Source organism: Ascaphus truei, chromosome 16 (assembly GCF_040206685.1).
Source record: "Ascaphus truei isolate aAscTru1 chromosome 16, aAscTru1.hap1, whole genome shotgun sequence".
In the NCBI taxonomy this organism is placed as follows: Eukaryota; Metazoa; Chordata; class Amphibia; order Anura; family Ascaphidae; genus Ascaphus; species Ascaphus truei.
Window position 1 is genome coordinate 41,978,206 of NC_134498.1, and position 15,838 is coordinate 41,994,043.

Sequence of the window (15,838 nt, forward strand, 5' to 3'; positions counted from 1 at the left end):
GCCACCAACAGGTTAGGTTTTCAGGATATCCTGAAAACCTGACATGTTGGTGGCCCTTGAGAAGTGGAGCTGGCTACGCCTGCTTTGACTCAGTGGCTTCCAGACGGGCCAGCAAAAAAACTGCTTCATCAGCCCAAGACCTACAAATCTGTGTGTATTTATCAGGAGAGTATCAATGACTGCTTGTTCTGTAATAATAATTAAAAAAAAAAAAAACCTAGCTGGTCTATCTATTGATGCACCAAGTCCTAATTATTGCTATTACAATAATATTTCAATAGACAAAACATGCTGTTATTAACTCATACTCTGCCAGCACTTCAATTTAGTGTGTTTCTCCCACGCCAAATCATTGTCTGTTTGTCTAAACTTACATGTCCCCTTTTTGTTGACACGCTGGTATCGTCCGCCCTCCCGCATTGTACTGCGCTGTGGAATATGTTGGTGCCATACACCACAAGATAAGGGGGGGGGGTGCGGCAGGTTGAATAAGTTTCCTGCGCACACCCGCTGGCCCCCGCCCACGCTGTGTCCCAGCGGTGCCAGGCTCGGATCACAGGCCTGGCTTTGTTAGTGTGGCGTCCTGCAGTTAATCCCTCTTGTCTGTATGTGGAAAGTTGAAGCTTATTTGCACTCCCATGGAAAACAGGCTGGGCCGTCACGGAAAAGGAAGAAAGAAAAAAAAAACTAGATGGTGGCTTTTGTTTCTTTGCAGATAGCCTTCTGACGCTATATCAGAGAGACACTTTGTGTGTTTTTTAATACACTTTTATTGTATAGCCCAAGGCGGAGCCAAGCAATGAGTCGCCTGAACATGCAGTCACAGTAGGAGGTGCAGAGTACCACTACTTTATTGATTTATATTGTTGGAAGGATCTCCCCCTTCCAGTATAATTGCATAGATGTGGCATAAATCTCCAAAAAAAAGCAGACACCGTACCACGACAATTTTTTATTTTTTTAAAGCCACTTTAATAACCTTTTTGGTGCCTGAGGTCAAGCAGAGTGCCACTGGACCTCTGACATTTGCGGTTGTGTGAGCGCTTCGGCGGTGATCAGATGACTGTCACCGCCAACCAGCCGGGGGTTGCCACCTCTCTGGGTTTGACCCGGAGACTTCGGGTTTTGGGCACTTCTGGGTAGTGTCCCGTTGTCATGGCAACGTGGCATCATTTGACGCCGCGCAGCCATGTTCACTGCAGTTGGAGGGGGACTTGCAGGAGGATGCCGGGAGGCGCCGCCGCACCACGTAAGAATAATTTTTTTACATTATTCTCCGGGTTGGCCTTCGGTAGAAAGTGGCAACCCTGCACCCAGCTGATGCAAGTTTGTATCGGGCCGTGCTCTGCCCTGAAACCCGAGCATTTCCCCCGCGTTGTGCCAGGGCCCGTGCTGTACCGGGCACATTAAAGCAGGGGTCCCCCATCACTGACCTGTGGTTCCTCGACATCCGGGGATCCTCCAGTTCACAAGATATTTAGTGTCACAAACACGTCCTCTCCTGACAATGTTGCAACTTTTTATTGGCTGCGAGAGCAGACGTGAGCATATGGCCATTTTGTATCCCCCCGGATAAAAATATGGTCTGGTTTAAAAAATCAAAAAAAAATCGTGATCAAACGAACTGTAACTGGACAGATCAGGCTATAGTTCTTTTTGTGAGAACACTTTTTTTTCTATTTCTCTTACCTAGAAAAACAAAACATTAAACTTCAAACTCCAAAAAGTAACTTTTAGTTGCCTTACTTACGCACGTCCCCTCTTTGACAGTGGACAAAACAGGAAAGGGGGTACAGAAGAGGTGACGGGTCAGTCCTGCAAAACACACAAAAGGGAGGCATGACACACTCCGTGTCACGTATACAAAGTAACGTTGCAATATCATTTGAGTAATTCAGTAATGGGGAATACTTATTTTTTATTATTATTTTTTTTACTATTGTTAGTCCGAACAAAAAAAACTATTGCCTAATACTGAAGTACGTGTTCATTTTATCGCAACTGGATTAACACGACTACTTCTATTTAATTCATAATACAGTATAATTTAGTAATGCTGAGTAGATTTTTTTTATATCGCAGTTTATCCCTTTAGAGAGAACCCTATCATTGGTTTCAGTTTCCTAAGAAGAGTAACACAAACTTGCTTGGCAAACTTGGGACTTCCAGCTGGCCCCCTGCCCTGAAAGGGTTACCGACTCTCTTCCTCTGAGGCTGATATTGACATAAAGGCAGGTTACCGATACCCACCCTTTCTGGGTGATCTATATGTTTGTATATATTCTGTTTTTAAAATGTAGGCTGTGATCCTCTCTGTTTCCATGACACTGGGGAAAGTCTTTTGAGATTCCCCCCCCTCTGAATACTGCCCTCCCCCTGTCTGCTTCAGTCACCAGCAAAAGCAGATTTGCATGAGAAAATGTGCAGGGGAGGGGGGGGGGAGAAGCATGTTTGATCTTGCACCCCCTCCCCCTCCTGACCCCTGCGCGCGCCCCCCCCTCCTTTCCCCCTCCAAACAATTTGCAACCAGCTCAAACTTTTCTGCATTTTTATTATTTACCACTACAAAGGCTTTGAACATAAAGAGGAGGAAAATGTCACCAATGTTACCCTTCTGTCCCCTCCCTGGCACAGTGCTATTCTACGGGACAGAAGTAAATGTCGCCCATTTTCCCTGTCTGACGGGGCCTGCGAACGCATTTCTTGGCGATTGCCGTCCGGGCACCTAGGGTGTTGGGGGTTAACACGCCACTAATGACACAAGCGACTGCATAGGCTCTCTCGCCACAAATAGGCTTATTTCCTTACCCGTTTCCTGCTGCTGTGGTCATGCCGTTGTCTTGTACCGCTCATGGCACGGCTCCATGTCTGTTGCATAAGACTTTTATTTTACAATGGAGTGACTTACCACGGCAGCTCCGGCGGGTACATGCGAGCTGAGCGGAGTTCTAATACATCTTTATCCGGGCGAGTGACCCTTTCTCAGTCATTCATACGTCGGCTGCGTACACAACCGTTGGCAAACTCAATATACTATACCGTTTCAACCAGGGGTGGGGCCAACTCTAGCTTTCAAGGGCCACCAACAGGTCAGGTTTTCAGGATATCCCTGCTTGAGTTGAAGATTAAGCCACCTTTGCTGAACCTGCAAACCTTACCTGTTGGTCGCCCTTGAAGACTGGAAGTGGCCGCCCCTGGCTTGAATTCGAGGCACCAGATTAAGTGTGGCAGCACTGGCCGTCATTTAAAAGGATGGACGATGATATTATAACCAAGCTTTTTATGGGGTTTTCCATGTTTCTCTTTGTAGTATTCTCGTCTACAGATTTTGTTTGATTATTTTGATCCGCCAAACTAAAACCATTGCGGTGTCCGCTCTCTAGGCCTCGTCCAGGGATCCGGCGGCCGCGCTGAGCCTCCGGAAAAGCGGGTGCTTTCCCTGGCCTTAGACAGCGCGCCGTCAGGGGCCGTGTCGGGGGCGTGCCGGTGACGTCACGGAGCTGGTTCGCCCTCATTGGGCGAACCGCTCATGTGACCGGCCCTGCGCTCCGGCAAGCGCATGATTTTAAAAATTACCTAAGACCTACGCTTCCGCGCGCTTGCGGAAGCGTAGGCGAGCCCCTACTAAAGCCGCTCTCATTGCGGCTGTAGGGGCTCACAGGTAAGTGCAAACGCGCCTCAGCACGGCTGAGCGCGTAAGCGCTGACCGCGTAAGCGCTGACCATGCCCGAGGCCTAAGAATGACACGTGTGTAATAAACGGCACTGTTGACTATTTCCATGCATACAAATCTAAATAAGTCCATTTTTCTAGAGGGACGGCTGGCGTAATGCAGCAGGAAAGTACAGAGCACGCACAGATTGAATGTCTGCTTACACATACAGGGTGTCTGAAATGTGTACAGGATAATGCAGCTGTACACCACCAAGGTTACTGCCCCCCTAATGATCCCACCCTTGTATTCCTTTCCAATCTTGCCCCCCTCCCCCCCTCCCCCCCCTCCCCCCCCTCCCCCCCCTCCCCCCCCCCCCTCCCCCCCCTCCCCCCCCTCCCCCCCCCTCCCCCCCCTCCCCCCCCCTCCCCCCCCTCCCCCCCCTCCCCTCCCCCCCTCCCCCCCCTCCCCCCCCTCCCCCCCCTCCCCCCCCTCCCCCCCCTCCCCCCCCCTCCCCCCCCTCCCCCCCCTCCCCCCCCCTCCCCCCTCCCCCCCTCCCCCCCTCCCCCCCCCCTCCCCCCCCTCCCCCCCCTCCCCCCCCTCCCCTCCCCCCCTCCCCCCCCTCCCCTCCCCCCCCCTCCCCCCCCCTCCCCTCCCCCCCCTCCCCCCCCCTCCCCCCCCCTCCCCTCCCCCCCTCCCCCCCTCCCCCCCCTCCCCTCCCCCTCCCCTCCCCCCCCTCCCCTCCCCTCCCTCCCCTCCCCCCCCTCCCCCCCCCTCCCCTCCCCCCCCTCCCCCCCCTTCCCCCCCTCCCCCCCCCTTCCCCCCTCCCCTCCCCCCCCTCCCCCCCCTCCCCCCCCCTCCCCTCCCCCCTCCCCTCCCCCCCCTCCCCTCCCTCCCCCCCCCCTCCCCTCCCCCCCCTCCCCCCCCCCTTCCCCCCCTCCCCTCCCCCCCTCCCCTCCCCCCCCCCCCTCCCCCGTACTTTTCTTTTGGAGGGAGATTATGGGAAACCAAAGCTGCTGATGTGGGAGATGTAACATATGGCGTCTTCAAGAGGGGAGCTGAAATGGCCTTGAACCTGCAGGAGTGACTAGCTGTTCTTGCTGGCAGTAAGACCAGCTAATCAGCTTGTTTCCTTCACAGGGAGGCAGCTTCTCTCCAGATCTGCTCCCCCAGTAAATAATTAGCTGTGTCCCTTGTTTAGAGGGGTCGCTGGCTATTTAACCTGTTGAGTGCTGGAGAAAGCTGAAATGCATGTACTAAGACAGGGGTGGCCCACTCCAGTCCTCAAGGGCCACCAACAGGTCAGGTTTACTGGATATCCCTGCTTCAGTTTAGTGACTCAGTCTTCGAATGAGCCACCTGTGCTGAAGCAGGGATATCTGTTAAACCTGACCTGTTGGTGGCCCTTGAGGACTGGAGTTGGCTACCCCTGTATTAGATATACCCTCTTGGGGAAAGTTTGAAATGCTGTACCGAGCGTGCGCACAAGTAGCATTAACCCTTTATTTACCAGTTGGTAAACCAGTTGCATACCAGTCAGGCAGTAACACAATGCAGCTAAAGGGGATTCGTGCAGAAAGAGTAAGGTGATAAAATGATTTTCCTAATGTTCTGGTGTAGGACTGTATATTCTTAAAAAAGGAAATGATGTTCCAATATAAGGGGAACAGCAACCGACATGAAATCGAAAGCACTTCTTGCCTTACACAACCTAAAGCGTTTAGTCACTCAACTTTACAACTGGTTTTTGCACGCGCTGCTGTCATTAGGGTGATCAGCTGTCCCGCAAACCGCTCATCAAAATGATCCGGATCTCAGCCCCGTGAAAAATGATCGTATTTTCTTTCCCCCACTGGGTCCTAAAAATCATTTGTATCCGATGCGTTTTGTGTCCTGCACTTTTATCTGTTTTTGTTGAGAATGAAATAGTAATGACTTTGCAGGGAAAAAAAAGCCCCAAACCACAAAAGTGTCGATTTGACCAAAAGTCTTCAAACAGCGGCTTCTGACAGAGATCTGGGAGCGATGGTATTATGGACCATGTAATCAGCCAGGCAATAAGACCCATGCCCCACTCATTTCTGCCCTTCCAACATTTTTCTTACATGATGGTATCCGGGGTACCCCAAAGCTGGAAAAAAAGGGGGACGGGGGTGCAAGTTAAAGAATAACTGAACCGTGCCTGCCGCATAACACAGCTTTTCTGCACAGCCTGGATTACAGAAGTGCATAGCCAGTAAATAAGAGTTGCCAGGTGTCCAGTATTGAACCGGACTGTCCTGTATTTGGACACTGTCCAGTAAAATGTTAGAGGTAATACTGGGCATGTACATGTCTGGTATTACCTCTCTGGACATAGTGACCTGAGCAGCTTGGGTGGGGTGGGGGGGGGGGATGGCACGGGATTAGCCCTGAGAAGGCCTATTGCTAGGGGGCTGGGCAGCTTCCTCCATCCTGATTGGCAGCTTTAGGCCGTGATTATACTCGCGGCGCGTGACGCCATGCCGGAACAAATTAATGTAATTCAATGCAGCTGCACATAGTTCGCGAGTGCTGCAGAGCGACCGCGCAAGCTTTTCTCAAAAAGATTTTCGATTTGGCTGCGCAGCGGCCGCGTCACACGAATGGTTCAGCCAATGAGGGCGAACCGCTCACGTGACATGACGCCTCCTCAACGCATCCCTTTCACCATCTGCCTGCAGTGCAGGTATCGGGTGCGCTCAACGTCACCCGGTAGCGAGCGTGAGCATGCACTATGAACGAGGCCTTACCCAGCAGCATCCAATCAGGATGTTAGGTGCCTGGGGACAAAGGGAAGAGGAAACCACGTTGAGAGAGAGGTGTGTGTGTGTATAGAGCATCGCACCTTTCACCATTGTGTCCAGTATTTGTGGGGAAGCCACCTGGCTACCCTAATAGTAAACCACACATTAAATAAGTTATGGTTGATAAAAAACAGAAGTGAGTGATAAAAAACCCTCCACCACACAATGTACAGCAAATAAAAATCACTCTTGTAAGCACATTCACACGTATCAGACAGGTCTGCAACCCTGCCTTTCCCCATTATCTCTTGGCATACAGTGCTTCCACTGCAGCCAGGGATTCTGGGAAATTTTTTATTTAATGTAATAATTGCCGACATTGTACCCTCTGAATAGATCATTAGCCGTGTTTCCCCGTGGGCAGTGCCGATTTTTAATGGGGCAATCGGAGGTAGACCAGAATATTCCAAGCTACACTGGGAAATCACTAGCAACGTTGAGTTGTAATGTTTTCCTGCCGCTGACGTTGCCGGTGACACAGATGGGTTGTGTGGGTTGAGGCTGGGAGGTCACTGAGTTTTGAGCTCATCCAGGAAAGAGCCTGTTGCTGAGAGGTGGAAAACAAGCAAGGTATCGCAAAGTCAGTGTCTCGCAACTTCCAGCTTTTTCCCAGAAAGTGAGACTGGTTAAAATAGTTGTGGTTTTCTAACGCTCGGTGTGTTCGAGTCTGAGCTGGAGCCTGAAATACCCCACTCTGAATTCTTGTTAATTTATTTTCCTAATCTGGAATGTGTATTACAGCAGCGGGAGTTATTTAAAGGAAGCAATCCATGTTGCGTGCACCCCACCCTCATTTTCTAAATTCAGGTTTGAAGGGGGGTCCCTGAGCTGAACCCCTTTAATTTCAGCTCCGGGAACCCCCTGCTTCTGGAGATATTTAGGGGGTGTCGGTATCTCCTGCAGCTTCAAGCCCACGGTCACAAGGGCCAATAGGAAGCCGGACTGGATGACATCATGACTTCCTATTGTCCTGTAGGGCGCGGGAGATTTGAACAGCAGCCATAATGTGAACCCTGGAGTGGCTACCGACACCCGTTAAGTATTTCCGGAAGCAGGGGGTTCCTGGAGCTGAAATTAATGGGGTTCCACTCTGGAGCGGAGACCTCCCCCCCACCCCCCCTGCTTAAATCCTGTATTGAAGAAAAACATGGCTTGGATTGCCTCTTTATAGCAGCCGTCCGCACTGATCGGCATTTTTTGGGGGGAGACGCATTACATTTTTTACTTGCTTTAAGAGATCTCTTTTTGCCGTTTCTATTGTGTAGGAGATCCGCGTTTGAAATATTAAGTGACCGGGAGGTTAAAATGTATCTCTCCTGCGAACCAAGTGCGCTCTAAAGGTTACCATGGCAACCTCCGCAGCTGGAGGGTAACTCTGGCAAAATTGGCTCTTTGATGTATATACAAAAAGGTCCTATATGATTTAAACACATATATAGGTTGGGGAGGGGAGGGGGGGAGGGGGGGGAGGGGAGGGGAGGAGGGAGGAGGGGGGAGGGGAGGGGGGGGGGCTTTAAACACTTAAAGGCTCTCAAATACTAAAAAATAGCAAGTGTGAGCAGCTCAGTGAGTAAAGACCCTGACACTAAACAACAACACTGAGTTTGAATACCGGGAGCCTGGTTCAATTCCCGGTGTCGGCTCCATGTGACCTTGGGTAAGTCACTTTATCTCCCTGTGCCTCAGTCACCAGCAGTATAGATTGTAAGCTCACCTTGGCTGGGGGGTTGTCTGTACACATTCCTATACTGTAATTGTGAAGCGCTTGGAGTCCCATTGGGAGAAAAAGTAATATATATGTAATGAATTATTTCTTAAAATAAGGTTGACCACATTCTCCAGCCTATATGATAACGGAACTCTTGCAGTGCTTAGCCTGCACTCATGAGAGATCAAAGGTTAAATGCCAACCCTGAGGCATGTCTCGGGCAAGTTTTTTTTAGATTGCAAGCTCCTTGGTCTGAACATTTCTTTGTGTGGCAGTGTACACATTGCTGTCCAGTGTAGGACAAAGTTAACCCTTTCATGTACCAGGAAAGGAAGGGTATACATTGCATAAACGATGCCTGCTTTCTCTGACCCCGGCGGTGTTGAATGCGGGATTTTGCATGGTATTACCGATTTTTATAGGTCGCACAGAATCTCCTACTCTATCAACAGAAAATCTCCCATCGATTTTTGTTTGACGCGAGATCAGCGAGGTCAAAACTGTAGTCATTTCTTTTTTTTTTTTTTTTCATTAAAACCGGACAGCCGCGAGTGTGAGAATTCCCCTCAGGTATTTGCAATAGGGAAACTGAAAAATAACTTTGCAACAAAGGCCCCACGCATGCGCATCATGACACCGGGCGGAGATCCATCCACACCGCAACCGAAGCCATGGGACAGTACATTGGTTTCCATTCCTGTGTACATACCGTGTATTCTTCTGTATAGTATACTATGAATGAATCCTCTTGAACATGATTGCACATCTGAAGGGTTTGTGCTGCCCTGTCTACTGTGAAACACGACCGATCATTATGACACTGACTTCTTGCTCTGTGTATCGCCTTTTATTTCAACATCTATCAGGGTTTATATTTTCCTTCTGTATCTTTGTTCTGTTGTGTGTTTTAGACTCCGAGCAGCGGCGAAACCAGAGCTTGGCGTTGGCGTAATTCATATTAATATTGATTTTTTTTTTTTTCAGGGGGCTTATGTTATAAAGAGGGAGCTTTTATCCCCTTGAGCTCTTTGGCAATTATCTTGCTGCCATAAATGTTGATACACACATAATGGATGTAACTAAAAAAAAAAATCTCCTTATCCAAGCAGAAAAGGCAAAGTGTTTGTTGGAGCAGACAGAACGCTGAGAGTGTGAATAGACAAACCCATATGTCACCGGCTGGGCAGATAAATGATGGGGCGAACAGGAGTTGGTTACTATGGATCAGCACAATAAACCAATTCCCATCATACACCTCTCTTAATAATATACCGGATTTAATGCTATTGAGACGTAACCTAGGTAGCACCAGTCAACTGTAAGTTTATTTTTCAGTGTTCCTTTATCTGTATCACAGAACCGTTGTTCTATCTTTTCGGCTATAAAGGGAACTAAAACGCAGCAGAGCGCCTCGTGTAGCCTATAAAATAAAGTTAGACAACGGGCTTTGGGCGTGTTGGTAAAAAGTCCCTGCTAGCAAAAAATACTTGCAATCATTGAATTCTCCTTTTTAATGAGATTAGTTGGAATGACCTGGTTCGGTCGCTGAAATAAATAGGGTTTGACAATATACTTACATTAGAGGCAATCCAAGAGGACGCTTTAAATAAAAAATGTTGCTTTTTTTTTAAAAAAAAAAAAAAAATTTTTTAACCGGTTGGAAGCAGGGGTCTCCGGAGCTGAGCCCCATTAATTTCAGCTTCGGGGACCACATGCTTCCAGAGATACTTACCTCCATACGGGGTGCTGGTAGACACGCCGTTCAGTTAGCATGGTTCACATAATGCCGGCGTTTCAAAGCTCCCGCGCCCAGCGGACCAATAGGAAGCTGTGATGTCATCCGATGAGGCTTCCTATTGGCCCACGTGACAGAGGGCTTTAAACTTTGCCGAGATACCGGCACTCCCTTTTGGAGGTCTCTATCTCGGGAAATAGGGGGGTCCCCAGAGTTGAAATGAATGGGGTTCAGCTCTGGAGACCCCCTGCTTCACCTCTGTTAAAAAAATATATATTTAAAGGAAAAATGCATGCGCTTTGCAATTTGCTCCAGCAGTCACGCCTATGTCCAAGATGGGCTGGTCAGTGATGACGCCTGGTTTACACATCCAGGCCAGCTTTTGAATCGGGGATGGTTAGTGCAAAAACCAGAACTGGCCAAATCTTCCCCATCAATGAATGAACACTCCGAGAGAGAGAACAGTCTCGGCTTATTGAAAATTGGCAAGGCTGCTGATGCATGAAAACAATCTCTGTCAAAAGGAAGGACTCAATTTAAGCCAAACGTCACACATGTCATAAAAAAAAAAGTCACACATGGCCGTTACATATGTTTCACGACGGCTTGGCTGTTGCGGTTAGTTTTAATATGATGTTCAGACATGTACATGCTCCCGGCTTGCTACTTAGGCCCGGGCCATAGAGGGGTGAGGCGAGCCGCGCTGACGCTGAGGCTCGCCTGCTGAAATCTGGGCGATTTCATGCCCATACAGGCGAGCCAGCGGGCGCGATCGGAGCCGGGGGGAGGTGGTTGGAGGCGGGGCAGTGACGTCGCTGGGCCAATCGCTCGCGACGCACTGACGTCGACGTCACGGCGCCGTGACGTCGACACTGCTGTGCTGTGATTGGAGCTTTTCAGCCGACAGCGCGCTGAAAAACAGCTTGGCGCTCGGCTGAAACCTCCATCTCGTTAGCACGCCTGCGGACGCTCGCGTGAGCCCCCTCTCAAGGCATCCTCATTGAGGATGCAGGGGCTCAGCGCGGAGCGTCCGCACGCCTCAGCACGGCCTGTCCGTCTATGGACTCGGCCTTAGTGTTCTATTGTGTGTGAGAGCTATGCGAGCTTCTACATATTGACCGGCTGCATGTCAACAATGACTGGGAATGATTGAAAGGTGCCAATCCTCCGTTCCGCGTAACCTTTCTCTCTGCAATCGGCAAGTGTCGATAACCCATCTGTCGCGTATGGCTGCTTGATCTGATGTCTGCAAAGAGGCAGCGTTTTTAAATATAAATACAGTTTTAGGTCAGGGGTGGCCAACTCCCAGGCCTCAAGGGCTGCCAGGTTGTCGGGATATCCCTGCTTCAGCGCAGGTGGCTCAATTTTGAGCCACTGATTTGGTCCACCTGTGCTGAAGCAGGGATATCCTGAAAACGTCCCCGTTGGCGGTCCTTGAGGACTGGAGTTGGACACTTCTGTAGGTGCTCTGCCCTGAAAGCAACAAAAATAAGCCATAGATAAGCCATGTCGTGTAAGTACTCAGGAATCTATACTGAGGAGCAGAAATAGACATATTTCTATTTAATGTAAGTGGTTTGCGTTCGGTACACTGCGTCATCTTCCTTTAACATAAACAACTTTATCGACGTAATCGGCTTCCTTGGGAAGATGAAATTGCCCTTAAAATAACTTCTTTTTTTTTTTACTGTTTTGTATCTTGGTGAATATGCTGAATTTAAGCCACTGAGCTATTTCTATGTATCTCTGACATCATAATTGCTATGCAACCAGTGGGCAATACAAGACAACAGTTCACCCCTATTGTTGAGGACACAGCCTTATCACCTAAAGACATTAGATAAAGATTGTAAAAGCACACACAAAGTATTTGTTTACCATGGAACAGCTACGTTTAAAACCTAGATATTATTCATTTATTTTCTTTTTTAAAAAAAAAAAAAAAGCATCATAAAGCCTGGCACTTCAGGGGAATTATGGTGTACATACAGGGTACATCATGCTGGTTTTCATGGGAGCAATCGTGTTCACGACCTGGAGGGGCAAGCATGCTACCGGGCTACCCGCACATTAAAGGGTTAAACACACCAATTTTCTTAGGGATCACCCATTGTTTTCTTTTGTTTTTTTTTGGGGGGGGGTTCTGTATAGAGATCTTTTCTTGCCCTTTCCAACACCGTTTTGACATTTTAAAATCCGATGCTCCAATCAGGAGATCTAAGCGTTTTAAACATGGAGTGAGCAGGAGGTTAAAATGAAGCTCTCCCCAAAGCCCAGTGCAGTCTCAAGGTTACCATGGTAACCTCAGACGTGAGAGATTTTAAGAAAATCGTGTTTTTAACACTAACCTTTTTTTTCAAAAAGAACATGGCCCCGCGGGGGGGGGGGGTTGCTTTTGTCTGAAGCACTTTTTCCCATTTATGTGTTATATTGTTTCTCGTGTATTACTGCTGTGACACGCTATGTATGTATGTAGTTACTCCTATAGGCTTGGGGGAGGGGTAGAATTGCTGCTTTCAATGGCCCAGTGTAGATACACTTCTGCTAAATACTGTTTATAAAAAGACCTTTTGTGTAGCCTGTGCGGCTTCATTAATAATGCACGTGCCGCCTGCTTTGCTGTGTGAGTTGCAGGCATTTCTCTTGCCTTCTGCATCCTGCTCATGTACAATGTCATCTGGGCTTTTTCATCTTCACCATTCAGTCATTTTTTAAAGAAGCAGACTTCCTTCCCTCCCTCCCCCCCTCCTCCCCCCTTCCCCCCGCCCCCTTTCCCCCCCCCTCCCCTCCTCCCCCTTCCCCCCTCCCCCCCTCCTCACACACCGCTTTAAGCTGCCATTTTCTTTCCCCAGGCGGTGACAGGAGTGCACTGCTTTTACCGATCAGTATCTCTGGCACCAGACGGTACCCGGAGCTGAAATAACACGGGGGGGCGCTCCAGGGGCCCCCGCAGCTTTTTCAGCCAACTCCTTCAGCATCTGGGCTTGCAACACATTGCAGATCAATGCGCTGCTGGCCCCCTGAAGGAGTGAAGTGAGCTAGTTGATTGATACTAGCAAGTGGGGTAGTAAATACAGGGGGCATCATCAAATGTATCCAACCCTCTCCCAGGAATGATGCCAAGTCATATACTGCATGTGCGGATATCTCTGCAGTGCTGCGGCTTAAAGAAAAGGATCCCTGAGGACAGCATAAAAAGGATTAGCAAAATTCGTAACAAAACGCCTATTTTCTTCTATTTTTAATAAGGTATTGAGGATTGCACCCATTTTTTTAACCATCAGTGTAACAGATATTGCAGAATTCAGACCGTGTCAGGCAGACGATGAGCCTTTTTTATAGACCAGATATGGATTAGTTCGGCAGGGGAGGCTGCTAACTGCATTACTGTGTTTTTTTTTTTCCCTTGACTTTCTCTTGAGTGTTGGTGGTATCAGCTGCGGTGGGAGAAGCTACTTTGATGCATCTTCCGATTTCCCTTCCCCCGTCCCCCAGAAGTCATCCTTTCTTATACACAACAAGATCTCATTAGGTGAAATGTACCATTCATTCACTGGATAATGTTTCATTGTTACCGCTCGGTAATTAAAACGCACACATTCGTTTGACCTTGGCGCCCGATGCTGGGCCGAGCTTACGCAGCCAGTTCCCGGGACCATGTAAGGAGGACGAGTGTTCTGCAATCTCAAGTGTCTCATTACGTTTTGTTAAAAGGGTTAAATCGGCAGGAAGTACCCTGGGTTTCCTGGAAAACGAGATGTTGCATAAATGGCACCAAACATGACCATGTTGGAGCCTGCAAATCACATTACTTAGAAGGGAACCTCATGGACAACGTTGGAGCTATGCAAACAGCTGAGAAGCTGGTCCTCTCCACTCAACCCTAATGTCTACTAACTGCTGATAAATATGCAATGATGATCCCACTACTACAGTGTTGGCTTATCCTAATGGAGATTAAGCAGGTTAGAGGGCTCTGGGACATATAATGCACAAAAGGATCTCTGAATGTGTCTATTTGGTGGTTGCTCTTCCCTACAAATGGAGACACTGATGGGTTAGAACAGTGGTTTTCAACAGAGGTTCCTAGGGAACTCCATGTGTTTCACTGACATCCCTAAAGGGTTCCCTGGATTTTCAGGTCAATTGAAAATTGGACCAAATACAGAAGAATTTACAATGCATCTGATCTCAGACGCGCTATTAGAGAGGGTTGGGGTTCCTTACAATGCATCTGATCTCAGACGCGCTATTAGAGAGGGTTGGGGTTCCATACAATACATCCGATCTCAGACACATTTATAGCAGGTTGGGGTTCCTCAGAATTTCATCATATAATTATAGGACTCCTTAACCAAAAATACTGGGTTCCAGTGTTACAGTAATGGCTCTGAATCATATAGTTTAGTTGTTACAACATATCTAGCTCTTGGAAAGATGCATCCTTTCACAGAATGGATGATGATGATGCTATGCAATATACAGTGGATTACTCGCAGTATTCTTCTTTTACGCTTTACATGAAAATAGGATTCCAAATATTCAGGTAATTGCATTTTCATGTATAGTAAACAGTGTTCATTAAGGCTTTAAATGTTCAATTTGTGTTACTAGGAAGAATGTGCTCTAAATTATTTTATATATATATATATGGCGGACGTGGATTTGGTCACACGGGGGAGGGGGGTGGTGGGTGTGTTTCCAGTTTGCCATATTCCTTGTGCATATGTCTATGTCTGGTTTGCTTAGTGTCCTGTTTTGTTCAGAGGACACAGCTGTGCTGTCAGCAAGGGATTGATTACCTTAACCTCTAATTACTACACCTTTTTCACATGGTACTGGACGTGTTCACCAAAAAGCAGATGGAAGTGTGCTGTCTTTTTTTTAACCCTCTTTACTCTCACTTTAGTGTGTGTGTGTGTGTGTGTGTACACCAAATGTTACAATAAATGTGTGTCTTTACTAGCTCAACATTTCGGCTGCCCAATGGAACCTCCATTGGGAGGTCAAAACGTTGAGCTAGTAAAGACGCATTTATTGTACCAATTGGTGTGCTGGTTTTTTTTTTTTTTACCTTTTGTACACACATCTTTATTTGTATAGGACCATCCATGTGCATAGCACTTTACAGCAGTAATACACGTGGCAGAATGAGATATATAATGGTAAGAAGCGCTTCAAACATTAAAAGTACCATTAGGAAAAAGAGTCACTGCCCCGAAGAGCTTACAATCTAAGTGGTAAGTAGGGAGAACTTACAGGGACAGTAGGAGAGTGTTCTGGTAAGTGCGTCTGCAAAGGGTCATGGTAAATATCTTTTGTAACGAAATCCTTGTGTTGAGTAACATCTTGTATTTATGTTGCACCTGGAAGTTTCAGAGCTGTACTGCAGACACCTCTGGGCTGAATTCCTGATGCTTCGAGGGGAGGAAAGTGCCCGTGACTATTTAGTATTACCCACTTACAGGTGGATAAACTGGGAAACCCGGAGAAAGGGAGTTTGTCCAGTGACAGTGGGGAAACCCACAAGTGTGTGTATTATAAACCACTTTAACCAATATACCACAACCCGCCCATACAGTCTGAAGGTATCAGATTTTATGTTTAATCCTATTTATTATTCCTCTGGTAATAATATAAAAAAAGGATCTTGGTAGCTAGCGTACAGTGTAGTTATGAATGGACAGATGTCCATTCATATAATATCAGTATAAATGCTGATGATAGAAGGGTTGGTATTAACCCATTGGCAAACAAGGAGTTAAAAAGGAAACCATTTCATTAACTATTCCTGTGCTGGAGGCGGTTGCAGCACTTTGCTCCACCGCTGGGCTCTGCGGCACCGGAGAAGTTACAACATCTCATGTCTATTATAAAAAAGAACACAATCTGTATCCCAAACCAGGTTTATCATTTTA

At 47.8% G+C, this 15,838-nt stretch overlaps 1 protein-coding gene across 3 annotated transcripts in view; it reads left to right on the forward strand.

The window, feature by feature from the left end:
- Positions 1-15,838, forward strand: part of MAMLD1 (mastermind like domain containing 1) — a 135,757-nt gene that overhangs the window by 3,624 nt on the left and 116,295 nt on the right. The window contains exon 1 of one of the 3 annotated variants that reach the window (XM_075573290.1): positions 6,524-7,057. The exons of 1 other annotated variant lie outside the window; for it this stretch is intronic. The gene's annotated coding sequence lies outside the window, so the exon portion shown is untranslated. Of the gene's footprint in view, positions 1-6,523; positions 7,058-15,838 lie in introns of those variants that run through there. One more of the 3 variants, XM_075573291.1, reaches the window with a different exon arrangement.